The sequence below is a fragment of the Hordeum vulgare genome, chromosome 2H, assembly GCF_904849725.1.
Source record: "Hordeum vulgare subsp. vulgare chromosome 2H, MorexV3_pseudomolecules_assembly, whole genome shotgun sequence".
NCBI lineage: Eukaryota > Viridiplantae > Streptophyta > Magnoliopsida > Poales > Poaceae > Hordeum > Hordeum vulgare.
The window spans coordinates 156,619,120-156,639,006 of record NC_058519.1 but is presented as its reverse complement, the minus strand read 5'-3'; the positions used below and the strand labels follow the sequence as shown (position 1 = coordinate 156,639,006).

Sequence of the window (19,887 nt, the reverse complement as noted above, 5' to 3'; positions counted from 1 at the left end):
TCCAATTTCAACCGATTCTAGTCCCATGATCCAGTATCATCACATAGCCTATACCATGTCAACGCCTTATCCTTCAAAGATAAATGAAAGACCTTCTTCTTGACCTCATCCTCGGGCACACCTGCAAGCTTAAATAAACCACAAACTTCATCTACATAGATCAGATGCAAGTCTGGATGTGATGTTCCATCTCCTATAAAAGGATTAGCCAGCAGTTTCTCAAGCATACCCGAAGGAAATTCAAAGCAAATATTTTCAGTAGGTGCAGCAGGTTGAGGAGCAACTATTTGTCCTTCCGTTCGAGGTGAATATACCCCGAACAATCCCCTCAAAGGATTGGTATCCATAGTGACAAGTGACAATAAATTTCAGCACACTATATGAATATTTCCTTACCAAGTTCCACTTACCAAAGGCGGTTCACTCCCCGGCAACGGTGCCAGAAAAGAGTCTTGATGACCCAAAATTATAGGGGATCAATCGTAGTCCTTTCGTAAGTAAGAGTGTCGAACCCAACGAGGAGCAGAAGGATCTGACAAGTGGTTTTCAACAAGGAAATATCCGCAAGCACTGAAATTGTTGGTAACAAGTGATTGTGTGGTGAGATGATTCGTAGCAAGCAACAAGTAACAAAAGTAGCAACGGTGCATCAAAGTGGACCAATCCCTTTTGTAGCAAGGGACAAGCCTGGACAAAGTCTTATAGGAGGAAAAACGCTCCCGAGGACACACGGGAATTTTTGTCATGCTAGTTTCATCATGTTCATATGATTCGCGTTCGTTACTTTGATAGTTTGACATTCGGGTGGACCGGCGCTTGGGTACTGCCCTTACTTGGACAAGCATCCCACTTATGATTAACCCCTCTCGCAAGCATCCACAACTACGAAAGAAGAATTAAGAGAAAGTATAACCATAGCATTAAACTAGTGGATCCAAATCAGCCCCTTACGAAGTAACGCATAAACTAGGGTTTAAGTTTCTGTCACTCTAGCAACCCATCATCTACTTACTACTTCCCAATGCCTTCCTCTAGGCCCAAACAATGGTGAAGTGTTATGTAGTCGACGTTCACATAACACCACTAGAGGAAAAACAACATACAACATATCAAAATACCGAACGAATACCAAATTCACATGACTACTATTAGCATGAGTTATCCCATGTCCTCAGGAACAAAAGTAACTACTCACAAAGAATAATCATATTCATGACCAGAGAGGTAATGAGTAGCATCAAGGATCTGAACATAAACTCTTCCACCAAATAATCCAACTAGCATCAACTACAAAGAGTAATCAACACTACTAGCAACCTTACAAGTACCAATCGGAGTCGCGAGATGGAGATTGGTTACAAGTGATGAACTAGGGTTTCGAGATGAGATGGTGCTGATGAAGATGTTGATGGTGACGAGTCCCCTTCGATGGGAGGAGTGTTGGTGATGACGATGGCGATGATTTCCCCCTCCGGGAGGGAAGTTTCCCCGGCAGGATCGTCCTACGGAGCTCTAGATTGGTTCTGCTCAAGTTTCGCCTCGTGGCTGCGGAGAAACCATGAAAAAGATCCTCCCTGATTTTTTCCTGGACGAAACCCTTCATATAGCAAAAGAGGGAGGCAAGTGAGCCCGCAGGGTGCCCACAAGCCCCCATGGCGCGACCTCGGGGGGGGGGGGGGGTGGTGGCCGCGCCGTGCAGGCTTGTGGCCACCCACTGGCGCCCCTCTGGCACTTCTTCGGCCCAGTATTTTTGATAAATCGGGAAAAAAATCCTCGTTGATTTTTACGGCGTTTGGAGTTGCGCAGAATAGGTATCTCAACTTTGCTCTACTTTCAGGCCAGAATTCCAGTTGTCGGCATTCTCCCTCTTCATGTAAACCTTGCAAAATAAGAGAGAAAAGGCATAAGAATAGTACCGTGAAGTGAAATAACAACCAAATAAGCGATAAATAACAATATGAAAACATGATGGAAAATGGACGTATCATGCCCCTTAGTTAGTTCTTTATGAGAGAAGATGGAGACTCAAATTCAAAACAAAAATTGCATAAGTAAAAGAAAGGCCCTTCGCAGAGGGAAGTAGGGATTTGTAGAGGTGCCAGAACTCAAAGCAAAAATTGAGATATAAAAACATTTTGGGAGGCATACTTTTCTCACCAACGAAAACGACTTAGAGCTCCCAACAGTTTCCATGCTAGATACATCATATGCGGTTCCCAAACAGAAAAATAAATTTTATTACTTTTTCCACTATTACTTTCACTTTCCATGGCTTGTCCGTATCCATGGGTGACCTCCATATCAACACTTTCCAAGGAATTCACTATTTAACAACGAAAAGTATTTTTTTTTCATTTCAGGACTGGGCATCCCTAATACCTTTGTCGTACTCTTGTGCAATGACATGTGAATAAACACTCATCGTGAGAATAACACATCTAGCATATAAAATATTGGCCACCCCTCACCGCCTCGCGAGCGGTAGAGCACACAAAAGAGAAATTTATTTTGAAAATTAGATATGGAGCATGCAAATTTGCTTAGAACGGCATGAAAATACCGCATATAGGTAGGTATAGTGGACTCATATGGCAAAACTGGTTTAAAGGGTTCTGGATGCACAAGTAGTGATCATACTTAGTGCAAAATGGAAGCTAGCAAAAATATTGAGAAGCGACCAACCAAGAAACAAAAAATCTCGTACCCAAGCATTAAGCATAAGTAACACCGAATAATGCACCACAAGTATATATAAATTTCATTGCATAACTATTGACTTTCGTGCTTGCATAGGGAATCACAAACCTTAACATCTATATTGTTACTAAAGCACAATTACTCATCAACATGACTCACATATCATATCGTCATATCTCAAAACCATTACTAAGAACCAAGTTTATCTTGTCCAATGATCTTCATGAAAGTTTTAATTATATCCTCCTTGGATATCTGTCACTTGGGGACTATTTTCATATGTTGCTTTAGATAAGCTCAAACAAATTTAAGTGAAGCAAGAAATAATTTCTTAATTTTTTTACTAACTCCCAAATAAATCTAAGTGAAGCATGAGAGCATTTCTACAAAAATAACAAAGCACACCTTGCTCAAAAAGATATAAGTGAAGTACTAGAGCAAATCCATGGCTTGAAAAATTTAAGTGAAGCATAGGAGCAAGCATAGCATAATTTTTGGCTGTCTAAAAATGGTGAGTCCAGCAAGGATTCAAGACTTAAAATACAAATAAAAATAAGCAAAGACTCATATCATACAATACACTCCACGCAAAACTCATAATATGTGACGAATAAAAATATAGTTTCAAGTAAGATACCGATGGTTGTTAGAAGAAAGAGGGGATGCCACTCGGGGCATCCCCAAGCTTAGTTGCTTGCTACTTCTTTAATATTATCTTGGGGTGCCTCGGGCATCCCCAAGCTTAGCCTTTTGCTAATCCTTATTCCTTCATCCATCATAAGATCACCCAAAACTTGAAAACTTCAATCACACAAAACTCAACAAAACCTTCGTGAGATCCGTTAGTATAAGAAAGCAAACCACTACTATAAGTACTGTTGCAAACCTATTCATATTTTATTTTTTCATTATATCTACTGTATTACAACTTTTCTATGGCAAAAAGTCATCAAAGAAAACCATAGAATCATCAAAACAAGCACACAACGCAAATAAAACAAAATCTATCAAAAAGATAACAATGTGTAGCAATCTGACTACTTCGAATACTTATGTAACCCCAACAATTCTTAAAAATTAGGATGACATTAAAATTTGTTTATTAATATTCTTACAAAAGAATCAACTCAAAAGAAGTCTCCTGTTAAAAACTAAAAATAATTTCGTGAGCGCAAAACTTTCTGTTTTTCAGCAAGATCAAATCAACTTTCACCCAAATCATCCCAAAGGCCTTGCTTGGCACAAACACTAATTTAGACAACAAAAACACATCTAACCAGAGGTGTAATTGTGTATTTTATTGAAAACAGAAAGAAAACTAAAAAGCAAAAAGATATAAGTTGGGTTGCCTCCCAACAAGCGCTATCGTTTTACGCCCCTAGCTAGGCATAACACGTAGGATCTAAGTGTTGTCATATTTGTTTCTAGATCCATATGGTGCCCTCATGATTGATTCATGTGGTGGCCTAATTCTTGTTCTAGGGAAGTGTTTCATTCGCTTCCTTAGTGGAAATTGAAATTTAATATTGCCTTCTTTCATATCAATCACGACACCAATAATACATAAAAATGGTCTACGAGGTATAATTGGACAAGACGGATTGCAAGAAATATCAATAACAATAAAATCTATGGGCACATAATTCCTATTTGCAAGAATAAGAACATCATTAATTATTCCCATAGGATTTTTGATAGTAGAATCTGCCAAGTGCAAATTTAAAGAGCATTCTTCAATATTGGTAAGACCAAGCATATCACATAAATATTTCAGAATTGTAGAAACACTAGCACCCAAGTCACATAAACAAAAACACTCATAATTTTTAATCTTGATTTTGATAGTAGGTTCCCACCCATCATGCAATTTTCTAGTAATTGAAACTTCTTATTCCATTTTTTCTTCAAAAGTTTTCATCATAGCATCAACAATACGTTTAGCAAAAGCTTTATTTTGTTCATAAGCATGGGGTAAATTTATCATGGATTGTATCAAAGAAATACAATCAACCAAAGAATAACTATAATAATTAAAGTCTTTGTAATCCAAAATAGTGGGCACATCACTAGTTAAACTCTTGACCTCTTCAAACCCACTTCTATCAATTTTCTCAACAAGATTTTCACCCTCCAAATCATAGGACACCTTCTAACTAAAGTTGACTCTTCTCGAGTCCCTTTTTCACCAATCTGAATTTTACTAAACAAAGAATCCATAGAAGAAACACCAATCATTTTAATATCTTCATCACTTTTATGAAAGTAATCACTAGAAAACGCTCTTTCTAAAAATTCTCTTTTAGCTCTAAGCATAGCGGTTCTTTTATTACTTTCATCCATAGAAACATAAAGAGCTTTAATTGATTCTTCAACTTTAGGCAATTTTTTTTCATATTGAGAGTTTCTACATCACGAGAAATTCTATCAATACTTCTAGACAAATCATCAAATTTATTCAACTTTTCTTCTATCGAAGTATTGAAAGCTTTTTGAGTATTGATAAATTCTTTAATATTGTTCTCAAGATCATAGGTGTTTCTATTATTATTATAAGTAGGATTACCATAGGAATTACCATATTTTTTAGAGGAATTACTAGGAAAAGGCCTAGGATTAAAATGACCTCTATAAGCATTGTTATTGAAATTGTTTCGCAAAATAAAATTCACATCTATGGCATCACTATTTTGCTCAATCAAAGTAGACAAAGGCAGATCATTAAAATCAACAGGAGCACTTTTATTAGCAACCAACTTCATAAGAGCATCAACTTTTTCACTCAAAGAATTTATTTCTTCTACCGAATTGACCTTTTTAATAGTAGGAGCTCTTTCGGTATGCCATTGTGACTAATTGGCCATAATATTGTCTAGCAAATTAGTAGCTTCACCCAACGTAAATTCCATAAAAGTACCCCCTACGGCAGAATGCAAAATATTACGAGAAACAAAATTCAACCCCGCATAAATTTTTTGTATGATCATCCAAAGATTTAACCCATGAGTTGGGCAATTCCTTAGCATCAATTTCATCCTTTCCGAAGATTGTGCAACATGCTCATGTTCAAGTTGCTTGAAATTCATGATCTGGGTTCTAAGGGAAATAATTTTTGCGGGCGGAAAATACTTAGTAATAAAAGGATCCTTGCACTTGTTCCAAGATTCGATACTATTGCGTGTTGGGGAACGTCGCATGGGAAACAAAAATTTTCCTACGCGCACGAAGACCTATCATGGTGATGTCCATCTACGAGAGGGGATGCGTGATCTACGTACCCTTGTAGACCGTACAGCAGAAGCGTTAGTGAACGCAGTTGATGTAGTGGAACGTCCTCACGTCCCTCGATCCGCTCCGCGAACCGTCCCGCGATCTAGTGCCGAACGGACGGCACCTCCGCGTTCAGCACACGTACAGCTCGACGATGATCTCGGCCTTCTTGATCCAGCAAGAGAGATGGAGAGGTAGAAGAGTTCTCCGGCAGCGTGACGGCGCTCCGGAGGTTGGTGATGATCTCGTCTCAGCAGGGCTCCGCAGAAACGCGATCTAGAGGTAAAACCGTGGAGATATGTGGTCGGGCTGCCGTGGCAAAGTTGTCTCAAATCAGCCCTAAAACCTCCGTATATATAGGGGGAAGAGGGGGAGCCTTGCCTTGGGGCTCAAGAGGCCCCAAGGGGGTCGGCCGAGCCAAGGGGGGAAGGTCTCCCCTTCCAAACCGAATCCAACTTGGTTTGGAAGGTGGAGTCCTTCTTCCCTTTCCCACCTCCTCCTTTTTTTCTTCCTTTTCTCTTTGACTTTCTTCCTATGGCACATAGGGACTTCTTGGGCTGTCCCACCAGCCCACTAAGGGCTGGTGCACCACACCCAAGGCCTATGGGCTTCCCCGGGGTGGGTTGCCCCCCCGGTGAACACCCGGAACCCATTCGTCATTCCCGGTACATTCCCGGTAACTCCGAAAACCGTCCGGTAATCAAATGAGGTCATCCTATATATCAATCTTCATTTCTGGACCATTCCGGAAACCCTCGTGACATCCGTGATCTCATCCGGGACTCCGAACAACATTCGGTAACCAACCATATAACCCAAATACGCATAAAACAACGTCGAACCTTAAGTGTGCAGACTCCTCGGTCAATATCCAATAGCGGGACCTGGATGCCCATATTGGATCCTACATATTCTACGAAGATCTTATCGTTTGAACCTTAGTGCCAAGGATTCATATAATCCCGTATGTCATTCCCTTTGTCCTTCGGTATATTACTTTCCCGAGATTCGATCGTCAGTATCCGCATACCTATTTCAATCTCGTTTACTGGAAAGTCTCTTTACTCGTTCCGTAATACAAGATCCCGCAACTTACACTAAGTCACATTGCTTGCAAGGCTTGTGTGTGATGTTGTATTACCGAGTGGGCCCCGAGATACCTCTCCATCACACGGAGTGACAAATCCCAGTGTCGATCCATACTAACTCAACTAACACCTTCGGAGATACCTGTAGAGCATCTTTATAGTCACCCAGTTACGTTGCAACGTTTGACACACACAAAGCATTCCTCCGGTGTCAGTGAGTTATATGATCTCATGGTCATAGGAACAAATACTTGACACGCAGAAAATAGTAGCAACAAAATGACACAATCAACATGCTACGTCTATTAGTTTGGGTCTAGTCCATCACATGTTTCTCCTAATGATGTGATCCCGTTATCAAGTAACAACACTTGCCTATGGCCAGGAAACCTTGGCCATCTTTGATCAACGAGCTAGTCAACTAGAGGCTTACTAGGGACAGTGTTTTGTCTATGTATCCACACAAGTATTGTCTTTCCAATCAATACAATTATAGCATGGATGATAAACGATTATCGTGAACAAAGAAATATAATAATAACTAATTTATTATTGCCTCTGGAGCATATTTCCAACAGTCTCCCACTTGCACTAGAGTCAATAATCTAGTTCACATCACCATGTGATTCCAACGAATCCAACACCCATATAATTCTGGGGTCTGATCACGTCTTGCTCGTGAGAGAGGTTTTAGTCAACGGTTCTGAAACTTTTAGGTCCGTGTGTTCTTTACAAATCTTTATGTCATCTTATAGATGCTGCTACTATGTGCTATTTTGAAATACTCCAAATATCTACTCTACTATACAAATCCGTTTCACTACTCATAGTTATTTGGATTAGTGTCAAAGCTTGCATCGACGTAACCCTTTACGACGAACTCTTTAACCACCTCCATAATCGAGAAAAATTCCTTAGTCTATTTAGTTACTAAGGATAACTTTGACCGCTGATCAGTGATTCAATCCTGGATCACTCTGTGTACCTTTTAACGGACTTGCTGCAAGTCACACATCAGGTGCGGTACTCAGCATGGCATACTTTAGAGTCTACGGCTAAGGCATAGAAGACGACCTTCATCTATTCTCTTTATTCTGCCGTGGTCGGATTTTGAGTCTTACTCAAATTTACACCTTACAACGCAACCAAGAACTCCTTCTTTGCTGATCTATTTTGAACTCCTTCAAAAACTTGTCAAGGCATGCATCTTGTTGAAACTTCCATTAAGCACTTTTGATCTATCTCCATAGATCTTTGATGCTCAACGTTCAAGTAGCGCAATCCAGGTATTCATTTGAAAACTCCTTTCAAACAACCTTGTATGCTTTACAGAAATTCTACATTACTTCTGATCCACAATATGTCAACCACATATACTTATCAGAAATTCCATAGTGCTCCCACTCACTTCTTTGGAAATACAAGTTTCTCATAAACCTTGTACAAACCCAAAATCTTTGATCACCTCATCAAAGTGTATATTCCAACTCCGAGATGCTTGCACCAGTCCATTGAAGGATCGCTGGAGCTTGCATACTTGCTAGTATCTTTAGGATCGACAAAACCTCCTGGTTGTATCACATACAATGTCTGCTCAAGGAAACCGTCGAGGAAACAATGTTTTGACATCCTACGTGCAATATTTCATAAATAATGCAGCAACTACTAACATAATTCTAACAGACTTTTAGCATCGCTACAAGTGAGAAAGTCTCATCATAGTCAACTGTTTGATCTTGTCGGAAACATCTTTGCGACAAGTCGAGCTTTTCTTAATAGTGACTGATCACCATCATCGTCTGTCTTCCTTTTAAAGATCCATCTTTACTCAATAGTCCTACGACCATCAAGTAGTTCTTACAAAGTCTACACTTTGTTTTCATACATGGATCCTCTCTCAAATTTCATGGCTTCCAGCCATTTGCCGGAATCTGGGCCCACCATTGCTTTCTCCATAACTCGTAGGTTCACTGTTTCTCAACAACATGACCTCCAAGACAGGGTTACCGTACCACTATGTAGTAGTATGCGACCTTGTCAACCTACGAGGCTTGTAGTAACTTGATCCGATGCTCGATGATCACCATCATCAGCTTTCACTTCAATTGGTGTAGGCGCCACAGGAACAACTTCCTGTGCCCTGCTACACACTGGTCGAAGTGATGGTTCAATAACCTCATCAAGTTCTACCACCCTCCCACTCAATTCTTTCGAGAGAAACCTTTCCTCGAGAAAGGATCCATTTCTAGAAACAAACACTTTGCTTTCGGATCTGAGATAGGAGATGTACCCAACTGTTTTGGATATCCTATGAAGATGCATTTATCCGCTTTGGGTTCGATCTTATCAGACTGAAACTTTTTCACATAAGTGCCGAAGCCCCAAACTTTCAAGAAACGACAGCTTAGATTTGTCTAAACCTCAGTCTATACTGTGTCATCTCAACGGAAATACGTGGTGCTCTATTTAAAGTGAATGCGGTTGTCTCTAATGCTTAACCCATAAACGATAGTGGTAATTCGATAAGAGACATCATAGCATGCACCATACCAAATAGTGTGTGGCTATGACGTTCAAACACATCATCACACTATGATGTTCTAGGTGGCATGAACTGCGAAGCAATTTCCACATTGTCTTAACTGCGTACCAAAACTCGTAACTCAGATATTCATTTCTATGATCATATCGTAGACAACTTATCCTCTTGTTACGACGAACTTCACTCCGAAACAGAATTGAACTTTTCAATATTTCAGACTTGTGATTCATTAAGTAAATACTCTAGTATCTACTCAAATCGTCATTGAAGTAAGAACATAATGATATCCACTGCGTGCCTCAACACCCATTGAACTGCATACATCAAAATGTATCACTTCCAACAAGTTACTATCTTATTTCATCTCAATGAAAACAAGGCCTTGCTCATGTGGTATGATTTGCATGTCACTAGTGATTCAAAATCAAGTGAGTATAAAGATCCATCAGCATGGAACCTCTTCATGCAATTTATACCAACATGACTCAAGCGGCTGTGCCACAAGTAAGTGGTACTATCATCATTACCTCGTATCTTTTGGCACCAATATCATGAACATGTGTAACACTACGATCGAGATTCAATAAACCATTGAAGGTCATTATTCAAGCAAATAGAGTAACCATTATTCTCTTTAAATGAATAATCGTATTGCAATAAACATGATCCAATCATGTTCATGCTTAACGCAAGCACCAAATAACAATTATTTAGGTTTAACACGAATCCCGATGGTAGAGGGAGCGTGCGACGTTTGATCATATCAACCTTGGAAACACTTCCAACACGTATCGTCACCTCGCCTTTAGCTAGTCTTTGTTTATGCCGTAGCTTTCATTTCGTGTTACTAATCACTTAGCAACCGAACCAGTATCCAATACCCTCGTGCTACTAGGAGTACTAGTAAAGTACACATCAACATTATGTATATCGAATATACTTCTTTCGACTTTTGCCAGCCTTCTTATCTACCTAGTATCTAGAGTTGCTCCGCCTCAGTGACCGTTCCCCTCATAACAGAAGCACTTAGTCCCGGGCTTGGGCTTAATCTGGGGTCTCTTCATTGGTGCAACAACTGCTTTGCCGTTTCACGAAGTATCCCTTCTAGCCCTTGCCTTTCTCGAAACTTAGTGGTTTTACTAACCATCAACTATTGATGCTCCTTCTTGATTTCTACTTTTGCAGTGTCAAACATCGCGAATTGCTCAAGGATCATTGTGTCTATCCTTGATATGTTATAGTTCATCACGAAGCTCTCACAGCTTGGTTGCAGTGACTTTGGAGAACCATCACTATCTCATCTGGAAGATTAACTCCCATTTGATTCAAGTGATTGTCGTACTCCGACAATATGAGCACACAATCAACGATTGAGGTTTTCTCCTTTACTTTGTGGACAAAGAATCTTGTCGGAGGTCTCGTACCTCTCAACAAGGGCACGAGCATGAAATCACAATTTCATCTCTTTAGAACGTCACTTATGTTCCGTGACGTTTCAAAACGTCTTCGGTGCCTTGCTTCTAAGCCATTAAGTATTTTGCACTGAACTATCTTGTAGTCATCAGAAACGTGTATGTCGGATGTTCACAACATCCACAGATGACGCTCGAGGTGCAGCACACCGAGTGGTGCATTAAGGACATAAGCCTTCTGCGCAGCAACGAGGACAATCCTCTTCAAAGTTTGCTACTATGAACTTTCAACTAAATTTTCTCTAGGAACATATAAAAACAGTAGAGCTATAGCGCAAGCTACATCGTAATTTGCAAAGACCATTAGACTATGTTCATGACAATTAGTTCAATTAATCATATTACTTAAGAACTCCCACTCAAAAAGTACATCTCTCTAGTCATTTGAGTGGTACATGATCCAAATCCACTATCGCAAGTCCGATCATCACGTGAGTCGAGAATAGTTTCAGTGTAAGCATCTCTATGCTAATCATATCAACTATACGATTCATGCTCGACCTTTCGGTCTCATGTGTTCCGAGGCCATGTCTGCACATGCTAGGCTCGTCAAGCTTAACCCGAGTGTTCCGCGTGTGCAACTGTTTTGCACCCGTTGTATGTGAACGTTGAGTCTATCACACCCGATCATCACGTGGTGTGTCGAAACGAAGAACTGTCGCAACGGTGCACAGTCGGGGAGAACACAATTTCGTCTTGAAATTTTAGTGAGGGATCACCTCATAATGCTACCGTCGTTCTAAGAAAGATAAGGTGCAAAAAGGATTAACATCACATGCAATTCATAAGTGACATGATATGGCCATCATCACGTGCTTCTTGATCTCCATCAACAAAGCACCGGTACGATCTTCTTGTCACCGGCGTCACACCATGATCTCCATCAACGTGTCGCCATCGGGGTTGTCGTGCTACTCATGCTATTACTACTAAAGCTACATCCTAGCAATATAGTAAACGCATCTGCAAGCACAAACGTTAGTTTAAAGACAACCCTATGGCTCCTGCCGGTTGCCGTACCATCGACGTGCAAGTCGATATTAACTATTACAACATGATCATCTCATACATCCAATATATCACATCACATCGTTGGCCATATATGAACACAAGCATACCCTGCAAAAACAAGTTAGACGTCCTCTAATTTTGTTGTTGCATGTTTTACGTGGTGACCATGGGTATCTAGTAGGATCGCATCTTACTTACGTAAACACCACAACGGAGATATATGAATTGCTATTTAACCTCATCCAAGGACCTCCTCGGTCAATTCCGATTCAACTAAAGTTGGAGAAACTGACACCCGCCAGTCATCTTTGAGCAACGGAGTTACTCGTAGCGATGAAACCAGTCTCTCGTAAGCGTACGAGTAATGTCGGTCCGAGCCGCTTCGATCCAACAATAACGCGGAATCAAGAAAATACTAAGGAGGGCAGCAAAACGCACATCACCTCCCACAAAAACTTTTGTGTTCTACTCGAGAAGACATCTACGCATGAACCTAGCTCATGATGCCACTGTTGGGGAACGTCGCATGGGAAACAAAATTTTTCCTACGCGCACGAAGACCTATCATGGTGATGTCCATCTACGAGAGGGGATGTGTGATCTACGTACCCTTGTAGACCGTACATCAGAAGCGTTAGTGAACGCGGTTGATGTAGTGGAACGTCCTCACGTCCCTCGATCAGCCCCGCGAACCGTCCCGCGATTAGTCCCACGATCTAGTGCCGAACGGACGGCACCTCCGCGTTCAACAAACGTACAGCTCGACGATGATCTCGGCCTTCTTGATCCTGCAAGAGAGACGGAGATGTAGAAGAGTTCTCCAGCAACGTGATGGCGCTCCGGAGGTTGGTGATGATCTCGTCTCAGCAGGGCTCCGCCCGAGCTCCGCAGAAACGCGATCTAGAGGTAAAACCGTGGAGATATGTGGTCGGGCTGCCGTGGCAAAGTTGTCTCAAATCAGCCCTAAAACCTCTGTATATATAGGGGGAAGAGGGGGAGCCTTGCCTTGGGGCTGAAGAGGCCCCAAGGGGGTCGGCCGAGCCAAGGGGGGAAGGTCTCCCCTTCCAAACCGAATCCAACTTGGTTTGGAAGGTGGAGTCCTTCTTCCCTTTCCCACCTCCTCCTTTTTTTCCTTTTCTCTTTGATTTTCTTCCTATGGCGCATAGGGCCTTCTTGGGCTGTCCCACCAGCCCACTAAGGGCTGGTGTGCCACCCCCAAGGCCTATAGGCTTCCCCGGGGTGGGTTGCCCCCCGGTGATCACCCGGAACCCATTCGTCATTCCCGGTACATTCCCGGTAACTCCGAAAACCTTCCGGTAGTCAAATGAGGTCATCCTATATATCAATCTTCATTTCCGGACCATTCCGGAAACCCTCGTGACGTCCGTGATCTCATCCGGGACTCCGAACAACATTCGGTAACCAACCATATAACTCAAATACGCATAAAACAACGTCGAACCTTAAGTGTGCAGACCCTGCGGGTTCGAGAACTATGTAGACATGACCCGAGAGACTCCTCGGTCAATATCCAATAGCGGGACCTGGATGCCCATATTGGATCCTACATATTCTACGAAGATCTTATCGTTTGAACCTCAGTGCCAAGGATTCATATAATCCCGTATGTCATTCCCTTTGTCCTTCGGTATATTACTTGCCCGAGATTCGATCGTCAGTATCCGCATACCTATTTCAATCTCGTTTACCGGCAAGTCTCTTTACTCGTTCCATAATACAAGATCCCTCAACTTACACTAAGTCACATTGCTTGCAAGGCTTGTGTGTGATGTTGTATTACCGAGTGGGCCCCGAGATACCTCTCCGTCACACGGAGTGACAAATCCCAGTCTCGATCCATACTAACTCAACTAACACCTTCGGCGATACCTGTAGAGCATCTTTATAGTCACCCAGTTACGTTGCGACGTTTGACACACACAAAGCATTCCTCCGGTGTCAGTGAGTTATATGATCTCATGGTCATAGGAACAAATACTTGACACGCAGAAAACAGTAGCAACAAAATGACACGATCAACATGCTACGTCTATTAGTTTGGGTCTAGTCCATCACATGATTCTCCTAATGATGTGATCCCGTTATCAAGTAACAACACTTGCCTATGGCCAGGAAACCTTGGCCATCTTTGATCAACGAGCTAGTCAACTAGAGGCTTACTAGGGACAGTGTTTTGTCTATGTATCCACACAAGTATTATGTTTCCAATCAATACAATTATAGCATGGATAATAAACGATTATCATGAACTAAGAAATATAATAATAACTAATTTATTATTGCCTCTAGGGCATATTTCCAACATTGCGAGGCAAAGAAGAAAACCAAATTTTTGCACGATCTCGCAAAGAAAACGGAAATAATTTCAACTTCACAACATCATTGTCCACATCTTTTTTCTTTTGCATATCGCATAATTCCACGAATGTGTTAAGATGGGACATGACATCCTCATTAGGAGTACCGGCAAAATGATATTTCATAACAATATTCAGCAAGGCAGTATTAATATCACAAGACTCCACACTAGTGGCGGGAGGAGTAATCGGAGTGCTGATAAAATCATTGTTGTTGGTATTTGAGAAATCACACAACTTGGTGTTCTCTCGAGTCATGATGACTTCACAACAAGATTGCACTCAAAAACAGATCTGTCGAGAAAACGACAAACAATAAGAGGGCAAATAAAAGGGCAAATTTTTGTGAAGTGGAGGAGAGGAAAACGAGAGGCAAATGGCAAATAATGTAAATTGCAAGGAGATGAGATTTGTGATTAGGAAATAGTTGATATTGAAGATCCTCCCCGGCTAGGGCGCCAGAAATTGGCACGTTGGCGGGAGACTATCTTGACTTGATCTTCCCCGGCAACGGCGCCAGAAATTCCTTTTGATGTCTGCTAGAACTACGTCGGTATTTCCCCAAAGAGGAATGGATGATGTAGTATAGCGACGGTAGGTATTTCCCTCGGTGATGAGACCAAGGTTATCGAACTAGTAGGAGAACCTCCTCACACCATGTAAACAACACCTGCACACAAATAACATATACTCGCAACCCACGTGTTAAAGGGGTTGTTAATCCCTTTCGGGTACGACGCCTCAAGATAGGCAAATAACATGAGGTAAAAGTGGTAGATAGGATAAATAGATCGCGGAACAAATAAATTGCAGCAAGGTATTTTTGTATTTTTGGTTTAATAGATCTGAAAATAAATGCAAAGGAAAATAGATCGCTAAGGCAAATATGATGAAAAGAGACCTGAGGGCCGTAGGTTTCACTAGTGGCTTCTCTCGAGAAAAATAGCAAATGGTGGGAAAACAATGAAGGGTGGGCAATTGCTAGAACTTCAAATAATCATGACGATATCCATACAATGATCATTATATAGGCATCAAGTCCGAGATTAGTAGACCGACTCCTGCCTGCATCTGCTACTAGTACTCCACACATCGACCACTATCCAACATGCATCTAGTGTATTAAGTTCATGGAAAAATGGAGTAATGCGATAAGAACGATGACATGATGTAGACAAGATTTATTTATGTAGAAATAGACCCCATCTTGTTATCCTTAATAGCAACCATACATACGTGTCGTTTCCCTTTCTGTCACTGGGATCAAGCACCGTAAGATCGAACCCATCACAAAGCACCTCTTTCCATTGCAAGATAAATAGATCAAGTTGGACAAACGAAACCCAAATATCGGAGAAGAAATACGAGGCTATAATCAATCACACATATAAGAGATCAAAGAAGACTCAAATAACTTTCATGGATAAAGACATGGATCTGATCAGAAAGTCAAAGTTCATCGGATCCCAACAAACACACCGCAAAAAGACTTACATCATATGGATCTCCAAGAGACCATTGTATTGATAATCAAGAGAGAGAGAGAGAGAGGAAGCCATCTAGCTACTAACTACGGACCCGTAGGTCCACAAAGAACTACTCACGCATCATCGGAGATGCACCAATGGACATGATGAACCCCTCCATCATGGTTTCTAGATTGGATCTGGTGTTTCTAGACTCTGCAACGGCTGTAATTGATTTTCGCCCCCCTCCTAGGGTTTCTGGAATATTGGGGTATTTATGGAGCAAAGAGGCGGTGCAGGAGGCCAACGAGGAGGGCACAACCGACCGAGGCGCTCCTGGTGGTTTATGCTCCCATCGGAGCTCCCCTCAGGCGCGTTCCTGGCCCACTAGATGTCTTCTGGCCCAAAAAAATCCACAAAAAGTTTTGCTGCGTTTGGACTCCGTTTGGTATTGATTTCCTACGATGTAAAAAACATGCAGAGAACAACAACTGGCACTGGGCACTATGTCAATAGGTTAGTACCAAAGAATGATATAAAATAACTATAGACGATTGTAAAACATCCAAGAATGATAATATAACAACATGGAACAATAAAAAATTATAGATACATTGGAGATGTATCAGATTCCGGCAGACTTAAGCATCACTACGGGTGAGAAAGTCTCATCGTAGTCAACTCCTTGAACTTGTGAAAACCCCTTTGCCACAAGTCGACCTTTATAGACGGTGATATTACCGTCCGCCTCCTTCTTCTTCTTAAAGATCCATTTATTCTGAATGGCATTTCGCCCTTCAGGTAATACTTCCAAAGTCCACACTTTGTTTTCATACATGGATCCTATCTCGGATTTCATGGCCACTAACCATTTGTTGGAATCCGGACCCACCATCGCTTCTCCATAGCTCGTAGGTTCACCGTTGTCCAACAACATGACTGATAAGACAGGTTTACCGTACCATGCACGAGCAGTGCGTGGCCTTGTCGACCTACGAGGTTTAATAACAACTTGACCTAAAGCTACATGATCAGCATCATCAGCTTCCTTTTCAACTGATGTAGGCTCCATAGAAACCTCTTTTTGTGCCGCACTACACTCTGGTTGACGTAAAGGTTCTATAACCTCATCAAGCTCTATCTTCCTCCCACTCAATTCTTTCGAGAGAAACTCTTTCACAAGAAAAGCTCTGATTTTAGCGACAAACACTTTGACTTCGAATGTGAGATAGAAGGTATACCCAACTATCTCTTTTGGGTATCCTATGAAGACACGTTTCTCTGCTTTTTGCTCGAGCTTTTTAGGCTGAAGCTTTTCGACATAAGCATCGCATCCCCAAACTTTAAGAAATAACAACTTTGATTTCTTGCCAAACCTCAGTTCATATGGCGTCGTCTCATCGGATTTTGATGGTGCCCTATTTAAAGTGAACGCAGTTGTCTCTAATGCATAACCCCAAAGTGATAATCACAAATATGTAAGAGACATCATAGAACGCACCATATCCAATAAAGTACGATTACGACGTTCGTACACACCATCACAATGTGGTGTTCCAGGCTGAGTCAACTATGAAACAATTCCACATTGTCTTAAGTGAGTGTGAAACTCATAACTCAGATATTCTCCTCCTTGATCAGATTGTAGGAATTTAATCTTCTTGTTACGATGATTCTCAACTTCACATTGAAATTGCTTGAACTTTTCAAACGTTTTAGACTTGTGTTTCATTAAGTAAATATATCCATATCTACTTAAGTCATCTGTAAAGGTGAGAAAATAATGATAACCACTATGTGCTTCTATGCTCATTGGTCCGCACACATCAGTATGCCTGATCTCCAATAAGTCACTTGCACGCTCCACTGTTCCGGAGAACAGAGTCTTAGTCATCTTTCCCATGAGGCAAGGTTCACATTTTTCAAGTGATTCAAAATCAAGTGGCTCCAAAAGTCCGTAAACATGGAGTTTCTTCATGCGTTTTATACCAATATGACCTAAGCGGCAGTGCCACAAGAAAGTGGTACTATCATTATCAACTCTACATATTTTGGCATCCATGTTAGGAACATGTGTGTCATAACTATCAAGATTCAATAAAAACAAAACCCTCACATTGGGTGCATGACCATAAAATATATTACTCAGATAAATAGAACAACCATTATTCTCTGTTTTAAATGAGTAACCATCTCACAATAAACAAGATCTAAATATAATGTTCATGCTTAACGCAGGCACTAAATATCAATTATTCAGGTTCATCACTAATCCTGATGGTAATTGAAGTGAGAGCGTGCCGACGACGATCGCATCAACCTTGGAACCATTTCCCACACGCATCGTCACTTCATCCTTCGCCAACCTCCTTCTATTCTGTAGCTCCTGCTTTGAGTTGCAAATGTGAGCAACCGAACTGGTATCAAATACCTAGGCACTACAACGAGAGTTGGTGAGGTACACATCAATAAAATGTATATCATATATACCTTGTTTGGCATTGGCCGCCTTATTGCCTGCGAGATACTTGGGACAGTTCTGGTTCGAGTGGCCAGTCCCCTAGCAATAATAACACTGGGTTTCTGGTTTGGGCCCAGCCCTGGGTTCCTTCACGGGAGGGGCAACTATTTTGCCACTTTTCTTGGAGTTACCCTTCTTGCCCTTGCCATTTTTCTTGAAAATCATGGTTTTATTGACCATCAACACTTGATGTTCTTTCTGGATTTCTGACTCAGCGACTTTGAGCATCGCAAACAGCTCCCCGACGGATTTATTCATCCCTTGCATGTTGTAGTTCAATACAAAGCCTTTATGTCATATCCCTAGCTACCATTTGATGATTAGCAAGAATGTGCTCATGTTTTATACTTGCATTAAAAATGAAAATAGGAATCAAAGTTAAACCCTAGCACTTCCATATTTAACCTAATTAAAAACTTGTGATAAATCAATGAACCCAAAATGGCCTTCATAAAAGTCCATCATTTTTGATAAATATTGGAAACAATAATTCAGGGGTGGAACTTATTTCTAAAATACATTTGGTATTTTATTTAAAACACAAAAGCCTCTGATAATATTCAAATAAGGGGTTTTAAATATCTCTGGTTATTATGAAATGTTGAATCTTTTATATGGGTTTGGATATAATTCAAATAACACCCCAACATTATTTTCACTATTATAGAAATAGTTTGAAGCCGAAAGTAAAATCAAACAAGTGTGAGATATGAATTAATAGAAACAGAAATGAAAAAATGGAAAAATATATACCTGGCGGTCACCTTGGCCCAGCCCAGCTTCCCCGTGTGTCGTCTTCCCCGCGCGAGTCGGCACCATGAGGTGGCCGCCGCTCCCTCCGGCGCGGCCACGCACCTGAGTGCGTGCCTGGTCGCCCTGTCGCGCTGGCTGCGAAGGGATAAGCCCCCGCAACCCATTCCATGCGTCACCCCCTCCACATTCGCTCTCCTGCCCTCTCTCCTCTCGGTCGCCATTTGAGCCGAGCTCGAGCTCGAGCTCACCGTCATCTCCGGCTGGATCAGTTCTCCCCGAGTGTTCCATCGTCTCTGCCTCGTTGAGCACGTCATCCACGCCGAAGGAATCAAGCCCTCGAGCCCTGCATCTCCCCCAACGACGTCGTCTTCCACCTCCGGCCGCCGACAAGCCGTCGTAGATCCACCGGTTACGCTTCTTCCCTAAGCCGTCTGAGCTTCTCGTCGTCACCGCATTGAGCTCCTGAGAGTTTCCCCCCATTTTCCGCTCTTTTTCCTGCACCCTAGCACCGAGGTTATCGAGCCCGAGATCCGGAAACTGCCATGGCTCGTCGCCGGTGCCCTTCGGCCACGCTCAGCCCCTCCCGATGCTCCTCTTAGATGGGGTCGAGCCTGGGCTTCATCTGAGTGCTCTCAGATCTCGAATCCAAGCCCTGCAGCGTGAACCAGAGCATCTCCGGTGAGCCTCCGCCG

At 41.8% G+C, this 19,887-nt stretch overlaps 1 pseudogene; it reads right to left on the bottom strand.

The window, feature by feature from the left end:
• Positions 1 to 19,675, bottom strand: part of LOC123425957 — a 76,475-nt pseudogene extending 56,800 nt beyond the window's left edge.
• Between the last annotated feature and the right edge of the window lie 212 nt (positions 19,676 to 19,887).